This window comes from Ailuropoda melanoleuca, chromosome 20 (assembly GCF_002007445.2).
Source record: "Ailuropoda melanoleuca isolate Jingjing chromosome 20, ASM200744v2, whole genome shotgun sequence".
Taxonomy (NCBI): domain Eukaryota; kingdom Metazoa; phylum Chordata; class Mammalia; order Carnivora; family Ursidae; genus Ailuropoda; species Ailuropoda melanoleuca.
The window spans coordinates 14,429,964-14,451,275 of NC_048237.1; the positions used below are offsets into that span (position 1 = coordinate 14,429,964).

Sequence of the window (21,312 nt, forward strand, 5' to 3'; positions counted from 1 at the left end):
GTTCCTGCTGTGCAGAATGCTCCTTCTTCCATTCCCTGTGGTAACATGGCCTTGCGGGGGGATCCTAGGCTTCGACGTTAGACATATCTGTCCACCTATTACCTGTGCAATCCTGGGTAAGAGAGGTGAGCCTCACTGAGACTTACTTTCTTTATCTGTAAAATGAAATATTGATGCCTCTCTGGTTGCAAGGATTAAATGTAACATTGCCTGATACCTCTTTACCCTCTAATCAGTCCTGCCTATCAAGGAATCTCTATACTTAAGATTATTTCATGAGCTAGATAAAACAGGATCTGCTTCCTTCACAGGTCACAGTATTCACAGGTTACAGCTAGTTAGCATGTGCACCTTTCTACCATTTATCTGACAGGTGAGCTGATATATTGGATGCTTACATGTTTGTAATGCAGCAGCATGAAAGAATGGGGCTTCCAAAGGACTGGTGTCCAGGATATAGAAGCCAAAATGGGAAGGTTTCATAAGATACACTTTATCATCTTTCAACTGATTAGATCAGGCTCCTCGATCTAGGAACACAGAAGTACCCAGCAAGGAGTTAACTGTTTATTGCAATCTCACCTCTGGTTATGCATCTAGTTTAAAAAAACTTTTAAAAGCTTCACTCAGAAGCTGAGTGGAATTGGATATACTGACTTGGAACCTCTGTGGGATGGGGCCAAGGTATCTGTAATTTTTAAAGCTCCCTAGCTGATTCTGATTCACTGCCAAGGTTGAGGTTTAATGGATAACGTGGTTCATAGATTCTGGAATGCAAGAGCTGGAAATGGTCATCTAAACCTTTAATTAAACAACCTTGATTTATAGATTAGGAACCAAGGCCTACAGAGGTTTAATTACTTGCTAAATATCACATAGTTTGGTAATAACAGGATGAAAACCTAGAATTCTAGCGCATTGCCAGAATGTCTTCAAGAAGCTTATTAGATAGAAGACAAACATCTCATAAAATGCAAAAATCAATTTTTTGAAAGAAATTACTGCCATGTGGCAAGGGGTCCTTACTGCTCTTGTTTCTAAATGATCATATTTCATATTGTAAGTATATGCAGGATGAAGAAATCGGATTTCAGTTCTCACCTGGATGAAGGGCCACAAAATGCTTGCTTTGCCATTTTCTTTGCCGCAGGAAGTGAGCAACTGTTGAGGCAATATAGAATCTTTGTTCTCCTCAGCACATCTAGTCCTCTTGTTTCTTGGTTTTAAAAACTGTTTAGATATATAATGGTCAAGGTGTAGATGTCACAAAGGTTCTCCAATGTCTGCCACCTCCAAAATTCTTTTCAATTCCTAAAATGTAATTATTATTATTGCAAGGTACTTTGTGAACATCCCTCTCTTAATATATACCACTTCTTATTTAGATATCGGAGGGAAGGGCGTGAATGTTAAAAGGTGCTTAGGCACACAATAGTGGAGGTATAATGGTCTTAAAATCTTGGGTGGGAAAAGGACTTAACCAAACCTACTTTTTTTTGACTATGACAGCCTGCTAATGAACTTTTTATATCATGTTATTCATGAAATTTTAACTATGACTTTGCTTTAACTTTAAAAGATTTCTTTAAAAAAACAAAACAAACCAAAACCCTAACTATACAAAAATGCCTGGCTAATTTTTATTCACTGGGGCCATGTTGGGAAGCACTGGGTCCTAAAATATCGCTTAAAGGCCCTGAGTTCACAGCTGACACGTTCTTAACATTTATAGTGATTCGAGAGACCTCAATATCTATTGCTACAGTTCCTTCACTCAGTGTTTTTCTTGGATTGGATTTACAGCCGACTGGTTGTAATTGACCCTCTATTGGGACAAGTTAGGATATGAGCATATGACTTTTCTGTAAAAAAAAAAAAAAAAGAGAGAGAGAGAGAGAGAGTGACCAAGGGAAAAAAAAAATCACCATTGATATTTATCTCAAACTTCCTTCATTTCCAGCTTCTCTGGCAACAAGTCAAGCTGCTGTCATAAAGCAGAACTCTTGGTAAAAAGGGTTCCTAGGGAAAGGCCACATTTCTGAATGCAAAAGCACACAAGAAAGAGTTTAATAGAAAAGACAAGCATTTCTCTGTCCTTTAGGCACACAACACCTAAGTCTTGCCACAAAAGTGGAGTCTGCCATCTGAGATTGCAGGTTGGCATTTCCCCATAGGAGAATTGGTCCTAAACAGTCGAAGGACACATGGGGACAGGGCATGTGGAAATCTCTTATCAGCTCATCATGAAAAGCAAAGGCCTGTCAAGCTAGAGAACTCCCAGCCCCCAAAAGCACTGCCTCCAGCTTTCTCCACAGAACTGATCTATGGGTCCTCTCCCACTTCCTCAGTTAGTAGACCACCTCCCCTAAGGCAGAAAAACAAACTCAGGTGTTACCCACTAAATGAGTCTGAAACTCTTTCTCATTTCACCTACCATGGTTGGTTTTGAGGAGCCTGAAAAAAGAACTGGAAATAATTCTGTATGGGATACACGAAATAAACTTATCTCCCAAAGAAACTTTCCCTACCTAGTCTACTCTACAAACGACAAAGTACTGATTTGTCACAATCTAATTTTAAGAACCTAAACCCAGCCATCTCCCAAGCTCTTTAACTTTATGGTCATAGGCTTGGAGTTCCTACCCTGATGTGCTGGGAAACAAATCAGTGCAAATCATTCTATTCAAGGGCTTCCAGTTTTCCCTTCAAATGGCCCCTAAAAAGTTAACATTAACTGAAGCCTGTTTTGTGTTAAAATCCTAATAATGTAAATAGTCAAATGTAGCATTTTTAGTCATTAGCACTGAAAGAACATCATACACCCGACTGTGTCACCTGGGGATGAGCAAGGAGTGCTGCTTTTTGTACAAAGCCATGGACCACAATAAGAGATCGCCCATCTGTCTGACTGCTGGGTAACACTGACCAGAAGTGGGAGGGCTGTTAATGGGGACCCCTTGATGCAAGGTTTCAATTCATCTCAGTTTTGTCTCCTCAAACTTCACACTAGCTTTACATTCTGGCAGAGTGAAGCAGACCAGAGGTGGCCCTGACACCTCTTCAAAACTTTTGAATTTGGGATGCTGGTTGGAAAAGAGAATGGAGAAGCAAACCCTTAGCACCTCTGAGTTCAAAAAACACGTCTTAAGCACTGTGCTCTATTATGAGAACTCGCACCTTAGTAGTAATGAGCATTTGAGTGTTTAGTTGTGCTAAGATCTAACCAGCATTACATCATTAATTCCTTACAACCACCCTGGGGGGGCGGTGGTAATATTACCTTTCCTATTTTACAGATGAAGAAACCGAGGTTTGAAAAAGTTAAGTAACTCCTCAGAGGTTGCATAGACAGTAACAGAGCCCAAATTTTAAATCAGGCTTAACTGATTCTAAAGTCCATGCTCTTAACCTCTACACAATACAGGAAAGTCAAGGATCTTGCCGATGCTGCTGCCTCTTAACCTGGGCTGTTCCCACTGCTTCCCCTGTACAGTGGAGACACCCAGAGAAGGATGTCAGAAAGACAAAAGGAATCAACTGCTTTTTGGGCTGTTTCAGCAGCATCAGTGCCGTAGCATACCTTAAATGGGACCTATGTTTGTCTTGACAAGATTCTTGCAAGATTTGGGTGACATATTATATTTCTACTGAGGTGGTATTGTAATTTGGTGGCTTCTCCACTTATCAGTGGCTTCTTCATTTCTCACTTGGCAAGAGCTCAAGCTATTCTCTTTTTCACATAAAGCAATAGTAAAACAACACTAATGATTTACTAAGTGTCTATATGTGTGAGGCCTAGGGCTGGGCAATTTGCAACTTGCTGGGGGGGGCGATGAAATGGCATCTATATTACATCATTCCCATGAATTTAACTACCCGCGGGTGGAACCATGTGCCCTTCCAATGGATAAAACCCCTATGTTGACAGGTCACTATCTCAGCTCTCAGGACATTAAGAATAGCACTGTTCTTTGGACATTTATTCTCCGAAAGGATCATTTTTACATCTGGCTCCAGCTCTGAGTCAGGAACTGGATACATACACTCAAGGTATGCTAAGGAGAAACTATTAACCATGCAAACTAGCCCCAAATGGCTTTTCTGATTATTTGCTAGCATGCAGGTGGCTTCATGAAGAGGTCTGCAGTTCTAGAATGTTAGTTTTTGTAGTATGAGAAAATCATAACTTTTTTTTTTCCAGGAACTTGTTTTGCCATAGATTTAAGGCAGTAATTTGTTACAGGCAAGACATTTATAGGGGCTGCGTTATCGAGGCTAGAATCATCAAGAAATTCTATCAGAAGACACAATGTTTAAGTATAGGTCTAATTACTGCAATCATTTCTTTTTTGTTTCCTTTGCAGAGATCCACTTAATCCCATCTCTTAGTGTGGGCACAAGCTGACAGTTGCATGACAAGGAATGTTTCCCTTTGTAAAAAACCCACTTCCTTTCTGTGTAGTTTTAGCCTAATTGAAATGTTTCCTATTAAGCTCAATCAAGGCAGCAATTATCTAATTACTCACTTATGCTTTTCCAGCCAAAAATTTGCCTAAGCTGGTATATCGGAATGAGAGAGAACATATTTATTATTGCTTTTACATTTTCCTGTTTGGCTTTAGACAATAATCATAAACATTTACTTCTAGCTCACCAGCATATATCTAATTAATACTGCTATTTTCTATAAAATTGTATCACCGTAAGCTACAGGCTGGTACCAAATGTAGCCCTGTCTACGAGATGTGCTTTAAAAGACTTGTGGTTATGCTACATGAATGGTGTCACTGGAGAAGGGGAATAAGGAGAGAGACTAGTGAAAACAAATCACAAACATATATTCAATCATTTCAAAGCCACGAGTTTTATGGCTTTACAAAATAAAAAATGAATAACAGATTTAATCGAGAAAATAATTTTTATAGCATCACTTTAAAGAAACATGTATCCTGTATGTCTGGATTTTTTCTTGATACAAATCCCTTAGGTCTCAGATGATCACAACCAGTCAACAACACAGGTGGTCCACACTTTTTAGGTATAAATTAGAGGCATATATCATTAAAACCAGAATTAATTTTAGAGTTAGTGACCCTATGAGGTCACTCCTGATTAACTCAATTTTGATTGAGGTTGTACCAAAGCACAACAGACAAATTGGGTATGAGGGATTGATATTTTCATTTCCAGACAATAAATTTTATCGTTATTATTATCTTAAATGTTAACTAATGTGGGACTAATTCAGTCCTCTGCATGGAAAAACACCCCCAGAAAACTTGGGTACTTCTGGGTAAATTTATAAGGAGGGAGAGGAACACCTCGTTAATCCCCCAAATGCAGCCACTTGACTGACAATCTTTCACCTAAGTTTATCATAAACCCAGAAAACGACTACACTCAGTGAGAATTGCAACAACAAAATCAGTCTACAAGGAAAACATCCCATTTACCGGAAGGAGTTGAGTTTTTGCATTGTGTTGTAAAGGGAAGAGCTTTTCTTTCTTTCTTTCTTTCTTCCTTCCTTTCTTTCTTTCTTTCTTGCTTGCTTGCTTTCTTTCTTGCTTGCTTTCTTTCTTTTCTTTCTTTCTTTCTTTTGTTTGCACATAATGATGAATGAAGCACACACAATATTAGTAACCTCAAATATAACAAGTTATCTACACCCCCCCCAAAAAACCAACCCAACAACAAAAACCACTTCACTTCCTAATAACTGATTAGGCTCAGGTATACCCCAAATGATGACTGATAATATATTAAGCCTGAGTGGCTAGACATTGGGAGTGGAGAAGATGTCATTCTTAAAACCATGTTATGTTATCTGCTTCACAGTATTGAAAGAAGTCTTTTTTTTTTTAATAGACATTCTAAATTCTTTTTTTTTTTAAAGATTTTATTTATTTATTTGACAGAGAGAGAAACAGCCAGCAAGAGAGGGATCACAAGCAGGGGGAGTGGGAGAGGAAGAAGCAGGCTCATAGCGGAAGAGCCTGACGTGGGGCTCGATCCCATAACGCCGGGATCACGCCCTGAGCCGAAGGCAGACACTTAATGACTGAGCCACCCAGGCTCCCCTGGAAAGAAGTCTTTTAAAAACATGTATTCTATCTTAAAGGTGGTCCCAAAGATTCTGCATTCTGTGCTGTTCAATTCCTTCAGGAGAGGAGGGCAAAAACAAAGAGTAGAGAAAAGGAGAGAAAACAATTTCTTTGCCAGAATGGGGAGAATAAGTAATCAGACATTTCTCCTTCACTGATCCTTATTTAGGGACTTGAAAGCTTGTGCAGTGTATTAAATAAAATGTCTGGAAAATGGATTTTGTTTCTTCATGTGACCATTCACTGGAGAGGACAAGTAAGACAAGTAAGTCTCAGTACTCTGTCTGCAGTTCGTCTCATTCCTGCTGTTCTCTAAGCAGCTTTTTTACATACTCTAGAGGGGGACTAAATCCATTTTAAAAGAGGCAGATTGGGAGCCTGAGGTAGTAGGCGAACCCATCATCTGAGAACAAACACAGAGACCAGCTGTACCAACCATCCGTCTAGATCTGCTCTCAGCAGCACCAGGATCAGTGAAAGGCGGGGACATTGAACCTACCAATACCACTTCTGTACACGGGCCCACGAACCTTCTAACGCCCAGCAATAAACAAAAGGAAACAAGATGCTAAACCAATGTGGTCCTTGTTTTCAACATTATTTAGCTTTTGAAATTTTCAAGTTGAGTTCCCACTGCCTTTATTTTCCCTCCTACTTTGCACTAGTTCTCGTATTTCCATCCTTCCTCTGCCGCAATAATTCAATAGAACTAATTATGTCTTTAAAAATACTTAAATAAGCAAATGACTGACATTCTCTTTCTGTTTCCCCTGATGCTGGGTCAAATGGCTCCTCAAGTTGTTCTGAAATGAGACCCTTGTATGTCTGGCCAAAATCTTCTTTTGAAATTACTTTTATGTTGTCCCCTTATTCTTCCCAGCCTGTTGAAGTGGTGCTATTTTGTCCAGTTTTAAGTAATACTGGCTGGCAAATTTTAGGATAATGCATATTTAACACTAGAAAAGGAAAAATATCCCACAGTTTCTTAATTATAATTGTGGATTCTATATATATGTTTAAGTCTTCCATTTGTGAGTTTTCTATTTTGTACATTTTTTAAAGATTTTATTTATTTATTTGAGAGAGGGAGAGAGAGAACGAGCAGGGAGGAGAGGCAGAGGGAGAGGGAGAAGCACACTCCCCGCTGAATACTGAGCCCAACTTGGAGCTGGATCTCAAGACCCTGAGATCATGACCTGAGCCAAAGTAAGACGCTTAACCAACTGAGCCATCCAGAAGTCCCTATTTTGTGCATTTTTAATATCTGATTGGTTCGTTGGTTATTTTGGTTCTAAGGCCTATAATATTAATGCTTTTCAAGTTTTTATAATCATACATAGGCTCTGGCAGAAAACATGAACAGGATCATTTATCCCCTATTATTTTAAAAATGCAAATAAATTGTTGGTGCTTTGAATACAGGTCATGGGTTGCCTGTGATAAATGAAACTATCTGCTTTTTATCAATCTATTAAGATCTTACAAGTCAAAGTTATTCAATACAAAGACCACCTACTATGGAAAAGTCTAACCTTAAAGGCTCTTCACTTGTCATTGACAAGTTAAGAATATGTCACACAGTTTAAGGCTTGTAAAACATCATAACTCTGGCTAAATATTGGAATTACCTGGAAGTTTTTAAGGCCATCTATGGCCCCAGAGATTCTGATTTAAACTGTATCTGATTTAACCTGATACCTGGGTATCAGGACTTTATAACACCCCTAAGTGATTCTGATATAAGTCTAAGGTTGTGAACAGCTGCTTTGGAATGAAAGTTTACAAACACGCACACCTGCACAGTTAATGGATTTATAATTTGTCCTTTAAGAATCCCACCATTAGTTTGAGGTGAAACAGAGTGCTACAGTAGTTCATTCAGTCATAGAATGACACCTTTTTCATTACCTAACTCTCCACAAAATCAAAACACCACTTGCAAAAAAAAAAAAGAGGGAGAGAGAGAGAAATTTGTGAAAAGAAACTAGTTTAAAGGGAAAAATAGTGTGGTAGGCAAAAGAATAGCTCCCCAAGAGGTTCCATCCTAACCCCTGAAGTCTGAATATTTTTCTTTACATGAAAAAAAAAAACAATTTTTGCAGATATAATGAAGTGAAAGACCTTGAGATGGGAATAGTATCCTGGATCCTGCATACCCTGGATCATGCAGGTGGGCCCGATCTAATCACATGGATCCTTAAAATCAGAGAACACTTTGCAACTGTGGCCAGAGGAAGTCCTGAGTACAGAATAAAGGCCCAGAGAGATGCAATATCGCTGCTTTTGAAGAGAGAGGAGTGAGGCCGCGAGCCAAGGAATGGAGGAGGCCTCCAGAAGGTGAAACAGAAGGCAAGGAAACACTCTTCCCTAGAGCTACCAGAAAGAAAGATGCCCTGCCAACACCTGGAGCTTGGCCCAATGAGACCCATGATGGACTTCTGACCTACAGAAATGTAAGAAAAAAAAATTGTGCTGTTTTAAATCACCAAGTTTGTGGCAATTTGTTAGGGCAGCAATAGGAAAATAGTGCAGATACGGATGCTAATTTTTGCATCTCCCAGAGGCCTCAGGCAGAAGTAGGGGTAACAGGGAATGTTATGTGGAGTCCTGAGATCGCATCTTGCAGACCTCCAACTATGGGGAATATAAATGACCTAGGGCTCCAGCTGCTGCTCTGAACTCCCCTTGGTGTTTGTGCAGAGACCATGCCTCCCACAGCTGCTCCCAGACAACCACTGAGCCAGAAGCAATGCCGAGGCAGCCAGGTTCCTGGGAGACCCCGAGCTCCTCTGACTTTACCAGTTTGGTAAGGACTCCATCCTGTGATGGCCTTGCTGAGCATTCCTTCAATTCACTGGAGTCTAGGACACTTCCACCACACCTTCCCTTCCTCTTGCCTTCACTCAGGGTCCGATTTGCACAGGGGTCAGAAACAGCTATTCTACCTTTCCTGACCCCTCCCCCATTTTCTAGCACAGGCATTTCCTCCAGGACCAGTTACGTAATTTGAGTACAAAATAAAAGCATGGGGCCCTCTGTTCAAAAATCATTATGAATTCTAATCCTGGGATAGGAGGGCATTACAACTCCTGTTCTAATGCAGGGTCCTGTACCCCTCCTCAGGTAGCTCCCCCATGCGGCTGGCACTGGTATCTTTTAGTAAAATCCTTGCATATCTAACCCTCGCTTGCTATCTGCTGGGAGGACACTAAGAGAACATTCTGCCACTTTCCTCCAGATTAACTCCTTTGGTATCAAACCTGGCTATGATCAAGGAGTGGTTGTCAGTTTCACCTTGACTTCCCAAGCTTCTTAAATGGTTTTAAAATTAATTTTATTGATTCAAGCTAGTTTTCGGTTTTTTGGGGTTTTTTTTTTGAAGATTGTATTTATTTATTTACTTGACACAGAGAGAGAGAATGAGGGAGAGCGGGTGTTCGAGCACAAACAGGGGGAGTGGCAGGCAGAGGGAGAAGTAGGCTCCCCATTGAGCAGGGCGCCCGACCCGGGACTCAATTTCAGGACCCTGGGATCGTGACCTGAGCTGAAAGCAGACACTTAACCAACTGAGCCACCCAGGCGCCCTTTCACGCTAGTTTTCTATTCAGTTTTGAGGTTTCCATTTTCTATAATAATATATAATGTTTAAGAAGTAGTGTGGTTTTTTGAGCCAAATTCATTGGGGAGAAAATGTAATGAGAATTATAGTTGAGATTTTGACATTTCATTTGAAATAAACACCAAAGCCAAATTAGGCAGCACAACTCATAAATGCATTCCTTCATTTCACATTTAAAGAAAAGGAGCTGGAAACAACCAAAGGTCTACTTGGGGGAAAGGACTAAAGTTCTCTCCTTCTGTTTCTGTTTGCAATTCCAGGTGCAGTCATTTTTTTGAGAAGGTGGTTTCCAAACATTTGGCAATGTTAAATATAAGTGCAAAGCTCTGTGACCTTTAGCAACCTCTCCAGGCCTCAGTGTTCTAAGCAAGGTGGATCCTACATAGTCTCTGAGATCCCCTTCAGCAATAAAATGCTTTGGATTCATGAAAAATGTACTCTAGTCAAGGCTGTGAATTTTTATAACATTGTTATATATTCTTCCTCCATATATATTCTACCTGGAAGTGTCTGTCTTTTCAGGATTTTCCAAAACAACACATTTGCTTAGTACTCCCATCATTAAGATTTGTTAAGGCATTATATGTAAGACAAAGGAACTGAAATGAAAAATGCAGTTGATGGAATATTCACACGACTAGTCCAAGTACCCAGAGTTCTTTAAGGATAAGCTCTGGACTGGAACATAAGTCTCTAAACTATTCATCCTATTTCGTTGTCTGAGCAAGGAAGATCATCATCAAGGGTCAACTTGTTAGATTTTCACATTTTTGCATTATCAAACTAATAGATCGACATTCATCCATTTAATATATTCCCTTAGATGGTGCACAGAACATTGGATTTCCCAGGTCCCAGGATAATAATTTGGCCCCTTCAAACTGATGTTCTTTAGTCTTTTTTTCTTTTTTTAAAATTAAGCTCTACCACCCAATGTGGGGCTTGAACTCATGACAAATTGATGTTGTTTAAATATTTATCTAACACTGATGTGAACTAAGCACTGGGGGACAGGAAGTGACTAGGGGGAGGAGGACCACCCAATCCCATTTGTACACCAGAAGGCCTACAGGTAACAGGACCCACTGCCATTGGAAGTCCTATTGCTATTATGGTATATACCTCTTGTGGGCCCACCTAAGCAACTCCTCCATAGAGGTGACCTTGGGTGTAAAGTGTTCGTGTCCTGGGTAACCATCTAACTGCTCCTGCTCTTAACCCAATTTTGTTATTGTATAACAGGTTTTCCTTCAAGTCCATTTCCTTTGTATAATTTGAAGCCACAAGTAGGGGTGTAATGATGGTCCCTACATCATAAGTCCAATGTGAATTTTGAAAATCTGCTTCTGGTTTTTCTCTTTATCCAAGTAATTTGTTATCACAGAGGTCTAGATATGGAGAGAACGCCTATGTCTCTTTGAGTAAAACAAAACAAAACCATACCTCTCAGGCCAAATGTAAACCCAAACCATATATACAGTATTATTTAAAAAAAAAACAAACAAAAAAACAAAACCAACTCCTATTTGTTGAGTTTGTTGAGTTGAAGCCTCAAAATCAGATTTGAGACTGCTTAGCATTGCCTAGGATAGGAATACTTACAGAAACATAGGGCATTTAATTTTTTTGTAGGGTCCATGCCGGCCACTGCAAATTGGACCAAACCTCTTTCCTCCTCATTGGGAACTAAGATGATTTATTCGCTGATGAACCTGTCCCAAAACTTGCTGAGTTTATCAGAAAACCGTACAGAGACTCTAAATATTTGGAAAAATCTTTAAGAAAGCAGTATATGCTACAGAGTCAACATGCTATTCAGATCTTGGAATAGGCAACTACTGCGTTTTGAGCATATTGTAGGTAAGCCATGTACAAAGTCATCTAAAATGAGCAGACCCTTGTTTCCAGCCCAGGTCTCCAAAGGTTTTTGTTTTGTTTTTTAAGAGCTCACGTGGGCACAGGTGGGAGGGGAGTGGTGGGCAGAGGGACAGAGAGAATCTTAAGCAGGCATGGAGCCTGATGGGGGGGCTCCATCTCATGACCTTGAGATCATGACCTGAGCGGAAATCAAGAGCCAGATGCTTAACCAACTGAGACCAGGGGCCCCCAGATCTTCATAGTTTTTAAACATTCTACATACTACCTCTCCGACTACTCTGTCATTAACATAGTTGGCTTCCACTCCTCCTGCCTTCACAGTATATCACATCCCCGTGTCTTCTCCTGATCAATGTCTTCATTAACACCAGAAATCTGTGTATCTAGAATTCTTGTTTGGCTAACTGTCATCTCATGGTCCACCAAATCTTCATCATCTTAGTTCTCTGTGCTTCACTTAATCATAGTATTGAGTCATGCTAGCCAGCCTTGATCAGGTCCTCACAGAGGCTCAGCATCAGATATTAAGGATTTCCTACTGCATTTGGTAATATATAATATAGTAGTTTAAAAAGGGGCTTCTGAAGCCAGATGTCCAGGTTTCAAAGCCTGGATTCTTTACTTTCTAGCTTGCCCAAGTTATTTAACGTGTTTGCGACTCTGTTTCCTCATCTGCAAAATAGGGGTAATAATACATTGTTGTGAGCAGCAAATAGAAGTTGTTGATTAGTCACATTGGCTATGCTACATCCCCTTTGTTCTCCTTTATACCGTTTGAATGTTTCCTCTCAAGTTCCCATAGGTTATATGAGGAAATGGCCTTATGGAGAACTTATAAGCAATGAAACCAAAACAGTTGAAGGAATAAAGGAGAGAACAGTAGGATGAAGAGGGAGAGTGGTCTCAGAAATTAGTCAGCCAGGAAGTCAGAATTTTCTTAAGACCTACAGGTAAATAACAAGGCTATGGGCTCTGTCTCCTTAAAGTGCCTTCAAATAGAAATGTGGTGACAAGTACAGACAGGGTATATGAAATGAAGGCAAAATAAAGATGTTCAAAATAAGGAGCAATTAACTCAAAAGAAAAGAGAAAGAAGGAAGCCTTGGAGTTGTTCCTACTTCTACCGATTAGTGATTAACTTCACTATGGGATAAGGAAGGAATAAAAAGGGAAGAAACAGCCCAAATCCCAGTAGGAAAGCAGGCAGTGCTCTGAACCACAGGACAATTTGTTCTCAGAACTAGAACCAAAGCAAAGTCAGTGAAGGATTACGTTTGTGGGAACCCTGATGATAAACACACTCAAGATGAAGGAACGAGAGTTCCCTTCCCCCAGTTTTGTGGGTACCAAAATTGAAAACAGGATGATGTAATTCGTAGAAATTGAACAATTTAGGATTCAGCTCCATATTAACTGAACCTCTGCTACGTGCCAGGCACTGAAGACGTGGTCTTGCTTTTGCAGAGCTATGTACCAAAGGAGAGGCAGACTTTCTCCATGAGTCACCAAAAGAGTAAGAGGGAAGAGAGGAGGCCAAACTGAGGGTGACTTCCTATAGGAGGTCATTTACACTGAACTATGGATAACAAGTACAAATTAAACCATTGGTGAGAAGAAACTTAACCTGGCAATAAATTACTATGCACATAAATAATATTACTTTAGAATATGCATGAGATGGAAATCAAATGCTTGATTAAAGAGACATAAAGTAAGATTTAAAAACTATATTATTTAAACTTGTATAAAGTGATTTTATTCATGTTTTATACATTTAGAAACACTGAGTGAAGCCTAAAGCAAACATAAGGGAGCCTGTTATTATCCCCATTTTACAAATGAAAAAAACTAAGAAATAGAGAGGTTAACTGCCTTGCCAAAGCTCACACAAACAAAACCATCTTCTACACTGGACCCCATTTATCTGGATTGTGCCAATGATGCTGCTGGTCCACCCAGCCTTTTCCCTAAGTGTGAACTCTGAAACACCAGTTCTGTGGAGTGCTGGCAAATTTCTATTTTATGGTAAAGTAAGTCTTGGACATGCTGAGCGAACAGTTTTAAACAAGTTTCTTACTGTGAGACTTCTCTAAGACTTTAAAGTATTCATGTAAAATGTGAGTTTCCAAGTAGGGTATACAGAATGTGGCTTTTCTTCTTTGATCACAGAACACTTTTTTCATGGTCTGTTTCTTGGATCTGGAGTAATATGGAATGCACTGGAAAATACTGCACCAATGTGTACTACGGTGAGCAAGCAGCTGGGCAGGTTTTGAGTATGGGCAGAGAAATACAAATACGAGATAGAAAAATTATGACAAGATGATTCTGGATTAAGTTATCCACTTGAAAGAACTTAAGCAGAGAGGAGCTGGTGTCCCTAAACTAGACTACCAGACCTCCATAAATACCTAGGCAACACTAAGTCTGAATAAGTATGCACATGTGTATTTCATTATGGAGAATTCAGATATAAACACTGCATAGAGTTAGCATTTGGTGGGAACTGTATGACAAAGAGTCTATTTCATCTGAACAGGGTTAAGGAAAAAGATGCAAATTGAAAGTATCATCTGAGATAACTGAAAAGACTGTGGTCCAACACCTTTAGAAGCAGATTATTTGAGAGCTCACAAGGAGAGCAAGGCAGTAACAGCAAGTTTACTTATGTATTTATAATACTTATGTATTCTTCATTATCCTCCCTCATTTAAACTTCTACAGGGCAGAGACTGTCATTTTGCCCCCACTGATTTACCCCAAGAGTCTAGAATAGTGTCTGCCACACAGGAGATCAATAAACAGTAAATGGATAAAAGAACCTTATATCCAAGTCAGAATCTTTGATAAACTCTCTACCCACCCTCACCACCCAGAGAAAATCTTCTTCATCTTTTCCATCCTTTTTTAAAAGTTTGGAAAAGTTTTAAAAGTTTTAAAAGTTTTTATTAAGTAATCTCTACACCCAACATGGGGCTCAAACTCACAACTCCAAGATCAAGACTTGCATGCTCTTCTGACTGAACCAGTGAGGCGCCCCCCACCTTTCTATCTTAATGACAATTCCAGTTGACCTAGTTCCTTGGGCTAAAAATCTTGGAGTTTACTTGCGCTCCTCTTTCTGTCTCACCCTCATCCAATTGAGTACTAAACTGAATCAAGTCTATATTTATATGTATCCCAATTTTGATCTCTTCTGCCCATCTCCAATGATACCATCCTAGTCTAAGCTACAATCAGCTCTTAATTGGCCCATTCCAATAGCCTCCCTATTGTTGTGTCTCACACCCTGCTCCCATTTCTTCTTCACAGAGCAGGCAGAATTATCCTTTACGGTGACAAATCAGGTTCTATTACATCCGTGCCCAAAATCCTCCACTGGCTTCCCATCAAACTCAGAAGTCCTCACAGGACCATGAGCTAGACCCCACTCTTGCTCCAGCCTCTCAACTTCCTTCTGTCCCTCTCTCTCTCTCCTGGCTCCTTGCTATCCATGGTTACATCCAGCACACTCCACACTGCAGGCCTTGACACACAATGCTTCTCCACCCTGGGCTCTTTCCTCCAGGACAGCCATACTTCACACCCACTTTCCCTCAGGTCTCTCTCAGAGGCTACCTCACCTGAGACTTTCTCTAACCACTCCATGTAAAGAGCGGCTTCACCACCATGATTCCTTTCACCTTTTTTCCCCCCTAGCACTTGCCACCTTATAGATAGCTATTTGTTTTCTGTCTCTATACTCTACTAGAACACAAGCTCCATAATAGTAGGGACTTTGTTTTGCTAAATTTTGTAGCTTTAGCATTTAGCAATTTTAGAACAATACCTGTCATGTTGTAACCCCTGAATTAAAAAAAAATGTGCTAAATGAATGAATTACTGTGTGTCAAATGCTTATTAAACGCTAGGACATTTATTTTTATTTTTATTTATTTTTAAAGATTTTATTTATTTATTTGACAGAGAGAGAGACAGCCAGCAAGAGAGGGAACACAGGCAGGGGGAGTGGGAGAGGAAGAAACAGGCTCCCAGCAGAGCAGGGAGCCTGATGCGGGGCTTGATCCCAGGACCCCGGGATCACGCCCTGAGCCAAAGGCAGACACTTAATGACTGAGCCACCCAGGCACCCCAAACGCTAGGACCTTTAAATATATTATTTCATATAATCATTAAGAGGCAGTTAGTATTACTAACTTACTTTATAGATGAAGAAATTGATACCCAGAGAAGTAATTTGCTCAAGGCATACATGAAGCAAGTAAAGGACTCCAGTTTTAAACCCAAGCAGGCCAATTCTGGTCTGCACTTCTGTGCTCTATATTCTGTTTACATTACTATGGCAGACATATAGAAGTCATTCTAATAGTTTTGTTTTCGTGACAGTTCCAAGAAATGTATTTTCTCTTTTCCTTTCTTCCTCTTTTTCTTCTTCGTTTGTTCATTCATTCATTCATTCAGGTGCCCACATGTTAAGCATGTGATTGGCTTTGGGGATACAAATTTAAATAAGATACATTCCCTACTCACAAAGAGCTTCCCTGTCTAGAGGGGAAGGCAGGCATATAAATAAATAAATCCAAGATACATATTTATTTTTTCTCAGAAAATAGAAATCATTTTACTCAAAACATTTCCCAGTTTGCATTAGACTGCAAGAAATTTTAGTCAAAGCCATTACTTAAATGTTGTGATCTGTTTATCTCCATTGCCCCAAAGCATGTAAATACCACATTTTGCATTTTTTTCTCCTTGCAAGTTGTTTCTGGTTCTTTGGAAAGCAGATGCAGTATAAATAGCAAGTGATGTAAAATGTATGTATTTCATCATTCTTAAAATACTTTTGATATTTATGATCAAGGCATAGCACTAGGCACTGTAAGGGATTACAAATGACCTGGCGCTAGCCCCTCAGTGAGTTCCCAACCAAGCAGAGGGACATAGACCAAACAAGCTTAGTGCAAGACCCCATCAAAAAGCAAAGTACAGGGTCTGATGTGTTTTCTGCAGAGAACTAGATTCTGGGTGGAGTGTTGGGGATTTAAATGCAGACATTCCAGTTCTAGGGCCTTTATTCTTAATCATGTCTCTCTACTATGCTCACTACGAGGATTCTATGAATTTAGCATTGGTAAATACTGTAAGGTAGAAAGTTCATCTCAGATATTTTAATGTAAACTCTCTAAATGTTTTATCTTCTGTGGAATTATTAAGGGCTCTACCAGCCCTATGAGCTTTCTCTGCATAGAAGTCTGGTCTTCAAGATTGTGTCCTTGTCAGACTTTTATTTTTTTTTATTTTTACTTTTTTTAANTTTTATTTATTTATTTGACAGAGATAGAGACAGCCAGCGAGAGAGGGAACACAAGCAGGGGGAGTGGGAGAGGAAGAAGCAGGCTCATAGCAGAGGAGCCTGATGTGGGGCTCGATCCCATAATGCCGGGATCACGCCCTGAGCCGAAGGCAGACGCTTAACCTCTGTGCCACCCAGGCGCCCCCCCTTGTCAGACTTTTAAAGATCTTGCATGACTTACATGTAAAGGAGGCGCACACATTCTTCTCTACTTCCTATTATATAACTTTGATCAAGTTACTTCTCTGTACCTCACCTGTAAAATGGGATTAATAGGAGTATCTACAGCACAGTGATTGGTGGTGAGGGTACAAAGTTGATTAAAAAGCAAGAAAAATAAGAGCAGTTAGCTAAAATACAGTAACACAACTGAAAACTGTCCATAACAGTGTTAGAACTATAGTGTTATAGTTATATACAACCGCGTATCCTTACTAGAGATAAGGGCTAGTCCATGATCCTGATGCAGTCTTTCCATTGAGTTTACAGTTCAGAAACCACGGTATAGCCACAGAGCTTCTTTGATCATTTGCATTTTTATACATTTTTATTATTTATTTTTTTAAAAGATTTTATTTACTTATTTGACAGAAAGAAGAAAGAGCACAAGCAGGGGGAGTGGCAGGCAGAAAGAGAGGGAGAAGAGGAGCCCGCTGCCAGCTTGATCGCAGGACGCTAGGATCATGACCTGAGCTGAAGGCAGCTGCTTAACCAACTGAGATACCCTGGTGCCCTACTTGCATTTTTAAAAAGATTTTATTTACTTATTTGAGAAAGAGAGAGCACGAGCAGGGGGAGGGGCAAAGACGGAGGGAGAAGCACGCTCCCCGCTGAGCAGGGAGCCCAAAACGGGGCTTGATCCCAGGATCCTGGAATCATGACCTGAGCTGAAGGTAGGCAGCTGCTTAACCCACTGAGCCACCCAGGGGCCCTGATTACTTGCATTTTTAAAAGGTAACATATGATGAAAAACTGGCAGCATCTACTAAAGCTGAACATTCTTATTCTTAAACAGCAGTTACAATGAACAAATCACAGCTGCACAAAACAACATGGATGAATTCACAGAAACAATGTTGAGCAAAGAAGCCAGATACAAAAGTGCACATATTCTGTGACTGCATCTAAATAAAGTTCAAAAACAGAAAAACTAATCTGTGATGTTAGAAGTCAGGACAGTGGTTTCTTAGGGGGTGTAATAACTAGGAGATACAAGCGGGGACTTCTGAGGTTTTCGTAATGTCTGCTTCTTGCTGTGAGCTCTAGACCGGTAGGCACATGCAGTTGGTAAAAATTCGTCAAACTGTAAAATTAAGATATCCACCTAATGCATATTTTTAATAAAACACTCCCTTCAAATGCTATGGTTCTCTTCATTGTCCTGACACCCAGGGCACATGTTTCTTAGCTTTGTGTGTCCCCTCACCGAAGGCCAACCACTCTGAGAACGCACCCAATTTAAGCGTTAACAATCTCTCCTTCTGTAAGCATAATGCCAGTGCAGAGTATTGCTGCAAACCACTCCTTGAATCAATGTTTTCTTTGACTACGATTAGCTCATTGGTGCCACATGTTCTATGGGGCATTAAGACAACATTTTTTAAATGGCAAAATAATGAAAGAGGCATTTGATGCTAAAATAAGTAAATAGCTTGTCTTTATTTTCCAGAAACAACTGGCAGCCACCCACCAAATTCTATTTTGAAATCTCATCAATGCTTGGGGAAAAAAAAAAAACTATCAACTGACAACTATTATTTATAAAAGGTCCTATAAAGGGTATTAAAGATGTCAAGAGTGTTTTATCTACTGACCTGAAACCTGTCTCAGACAGAAATAAAAATGGCTGCAGAGTCAACACATGTATTTCATGTTAGTACTGCATTTGAGGGCACCTGGGCCAATGTTATGTGTTAAGTCAGTGAAAATGTGTAATTCACGGGGTAACTGAAAAAGTCACTAGACAGGAAGATGGATGGATTGAACATTTTCTGTGCCACCAAATGGCTAATGATCAGGTAAACACCTTTGAGAAAAACAAACTCCAGAATTGTTTCAGCCGTTCTCTGACCACCTCTCTCCTCTGGCATGAGCAGCTATTAGTCTGCTGAGGCCTCCTCCAGAAGACGGACCAGCTGCAGAGTCCCTAGGAGGTCACATCCTCCCTCCCACCCTTTAGAGCCCACTAAATAGCTCATTAGTTGGAGGCACCTGCTGGGGAGAAACTGGTGTGGGCAGAGCCAGGACTCAAACCAAGTTTGCAGATTCCAAGGTCCAATCTCATTAAGTGTTACACTATATTGCTTCTTCATTGTAAGACACCTTTTATGCCCTCCTTCTGAAAAAATGAATAAGAACAGGAGGAAAGCCAAGGAATTCATTAGGATCCATACCCAACTCTTCAAATCCCTGCTCTGGGTCTCGATCAGCCATTCAATGGGAGGCAGAGCTCCCGGTGACGCATTTCCTGAAATCACCAAATCTCCTAAGGATACTGCTTTCCAGACTGTTAACCTTCCAAATTATTCCATCTAAGTAGCTGTCCGCATATCTGCACCTCCTGTGTCCATGTACATACACACACACACACACACACACACACACACATATCATGACGAAAAGCATTCTGGAGGCAGCAAAGTTCAGAGAAGCAAGTCTTCAGATTCAATCTCATTTGGACTGACTTCCACAGGAAGCTCAGCCAGCTCTTCAAAATTAACCTCTTGTTTTTGGTTCTTAGTTCCCATCTGTAGCCAATGTGGTATCCTGTTTGGTTTCTCTTATTTATTCTCTAAGTACTAGGTCAATATCCATCCATTATGCTTTATTAAATAGCCATGATTGGATAATATAATGATACACAAAAGTTTCAAAAAACAAGGTTTGTTACAAACTATGAAACATAATATGGCATCTGTTAAGAATTGAGTTCACTTACCTAGTTATCATACATTTCAGTTTTTAAATACTGCACTTATGGATTAGATTTGTTTTATGTATATTTTGCAGTTTACATTCCCTTATGAATCAATATATTGTATACCTTTCATACACACACACACACATGCTGTGATTCAAAGTTAAGACTTTTAAAGCTATACATACAAAATCAGTGCATGTGGAATTAAAGCACATTACACACAAAATGAAAAGAACTATAGCATAAAACAAAGATAGAATGCAACTTAGCAATATAAAACACAGCATATGGTCATTTTATCTCTAGAATATTTTTTTTTCTTAAAAACTAAAGCCAATTATGTACTTGTTGAGTAAATAACAACCCAGTTTTCCAAAAAAATTTGCTAGGCAATGGTAAATTGATTGTGTTCTTGGCTTCAGCCCACCAACTATTCTAAAGATATTTAATTAAAAAAAAAAACCATCACATGAAATACACAGTAAATTGTTTAAACAAACATGCTTATGTTTAAATATATGAATGATAAATAGCACCACATTTGGGAAGTGTGGGCTTTTCCCATTATTGATATATCTCATTAATGATAAAGAGTAGTCATTGGCCTCTTTCTCTTATTTTTTATAGCTTTTTCAAATGCTCAATAAAAACTGCATTTCAGTTGGGGCGCCTGGGTGACTCAGTTGCTTAAGCAACTGCCTTTGGCTCAGGTCACAGTTTCAGGGTCCTGGGAACGAGCCCCACATCATGCTCCCCCTGCTCTGTGGGGAGCCTGCTTCTCCCTCTCACTCTGCCTGCCATTCCCCCTGCTTGTGTTCTCTCTCTCCCTCTCTCTGTCAAATAAATAAATAAAATCTTTTAAAAAATTTCATTTCGGCATTTTATCTTGAAGTATAATAGCCCAATTTTCTCTTTACCTCCAAGTATACCCCAATCTTAAAATATTTTGTATGTGTATAATAGTATATACATTCATGTATTAAGCAACTTGCTAAAAAGGTCCCCATGAAAAGATTTACTAAAATTGTACAAAACCAGGACTGACGGACAAGAAGAGAACTGCTAGCACAGCTATTCAACAACTGACTATACTGGCTGGGAAAAACAAGAGGGCCTGGAAAATTCCATATTGTTCAAATTTATCAATCTGAATTTCCTAAAACACTGCTCCATAATTCCAGACAAGCCTCAGACAAAATTATTTCCTTAATTTTGTTACTTCCTATGTCCCCAAACATTTTAACATTTCCAAAATCAGGATTATTTTACAAAGAATGTGTATATATATTTTATGGTAGTTCCCCTTTAAAAAATGGGCAATACTAAATTGGTGTCAGAACTTACAAGTGACTGAGATTTAGAATCACAGAAATATAATAAACATAGTATTCCTCATGAAAGGGAATTCTAAATTAAGTACTTTTTAATTTGCCATTTCTTC

General features: G+C 39.6%; 1 protein-coding gene across 9 annotated transcripts in view; it reads right to left on the reverse strand.

The window, feature by feature from the left end:
• Nucleotides 1–21,312, reverse strand: part of SLC25A21 (solute carrier family 25 member 21) — a 479,253-nt gene that overhangs the window by 305,250 nt on the left and 152,691 nt on the right. Inside the window, exons 1-3 of one of the 9 annotated variants that reach the window (XM_034648646.1) lie at nucleotides 5,454–5,579; nucleotides 1,926–2,038; nucleotides 1,102–1,230 (exon numbers count right to left, since the gene is read on the reverse strand). The exons of 4 other annotated variants lie outside the window; for them this stretch is intronic. The gene's annotated coding sequence lies outside the window, so the exon portion shown is untranslated. Of the gene's footprint in view, nucleotides 1–1,101; nucleotides 1,312–1,925; nucleotides 2,039–5,453; nucleotides 5,593–21,312 lie in introns of those variants that run through there. 4 more of the 9 variants (XM_034648644.1, XM_034648643.1, XM_034648642.1 and 1 more) reach the window with 4 other exon arrangements.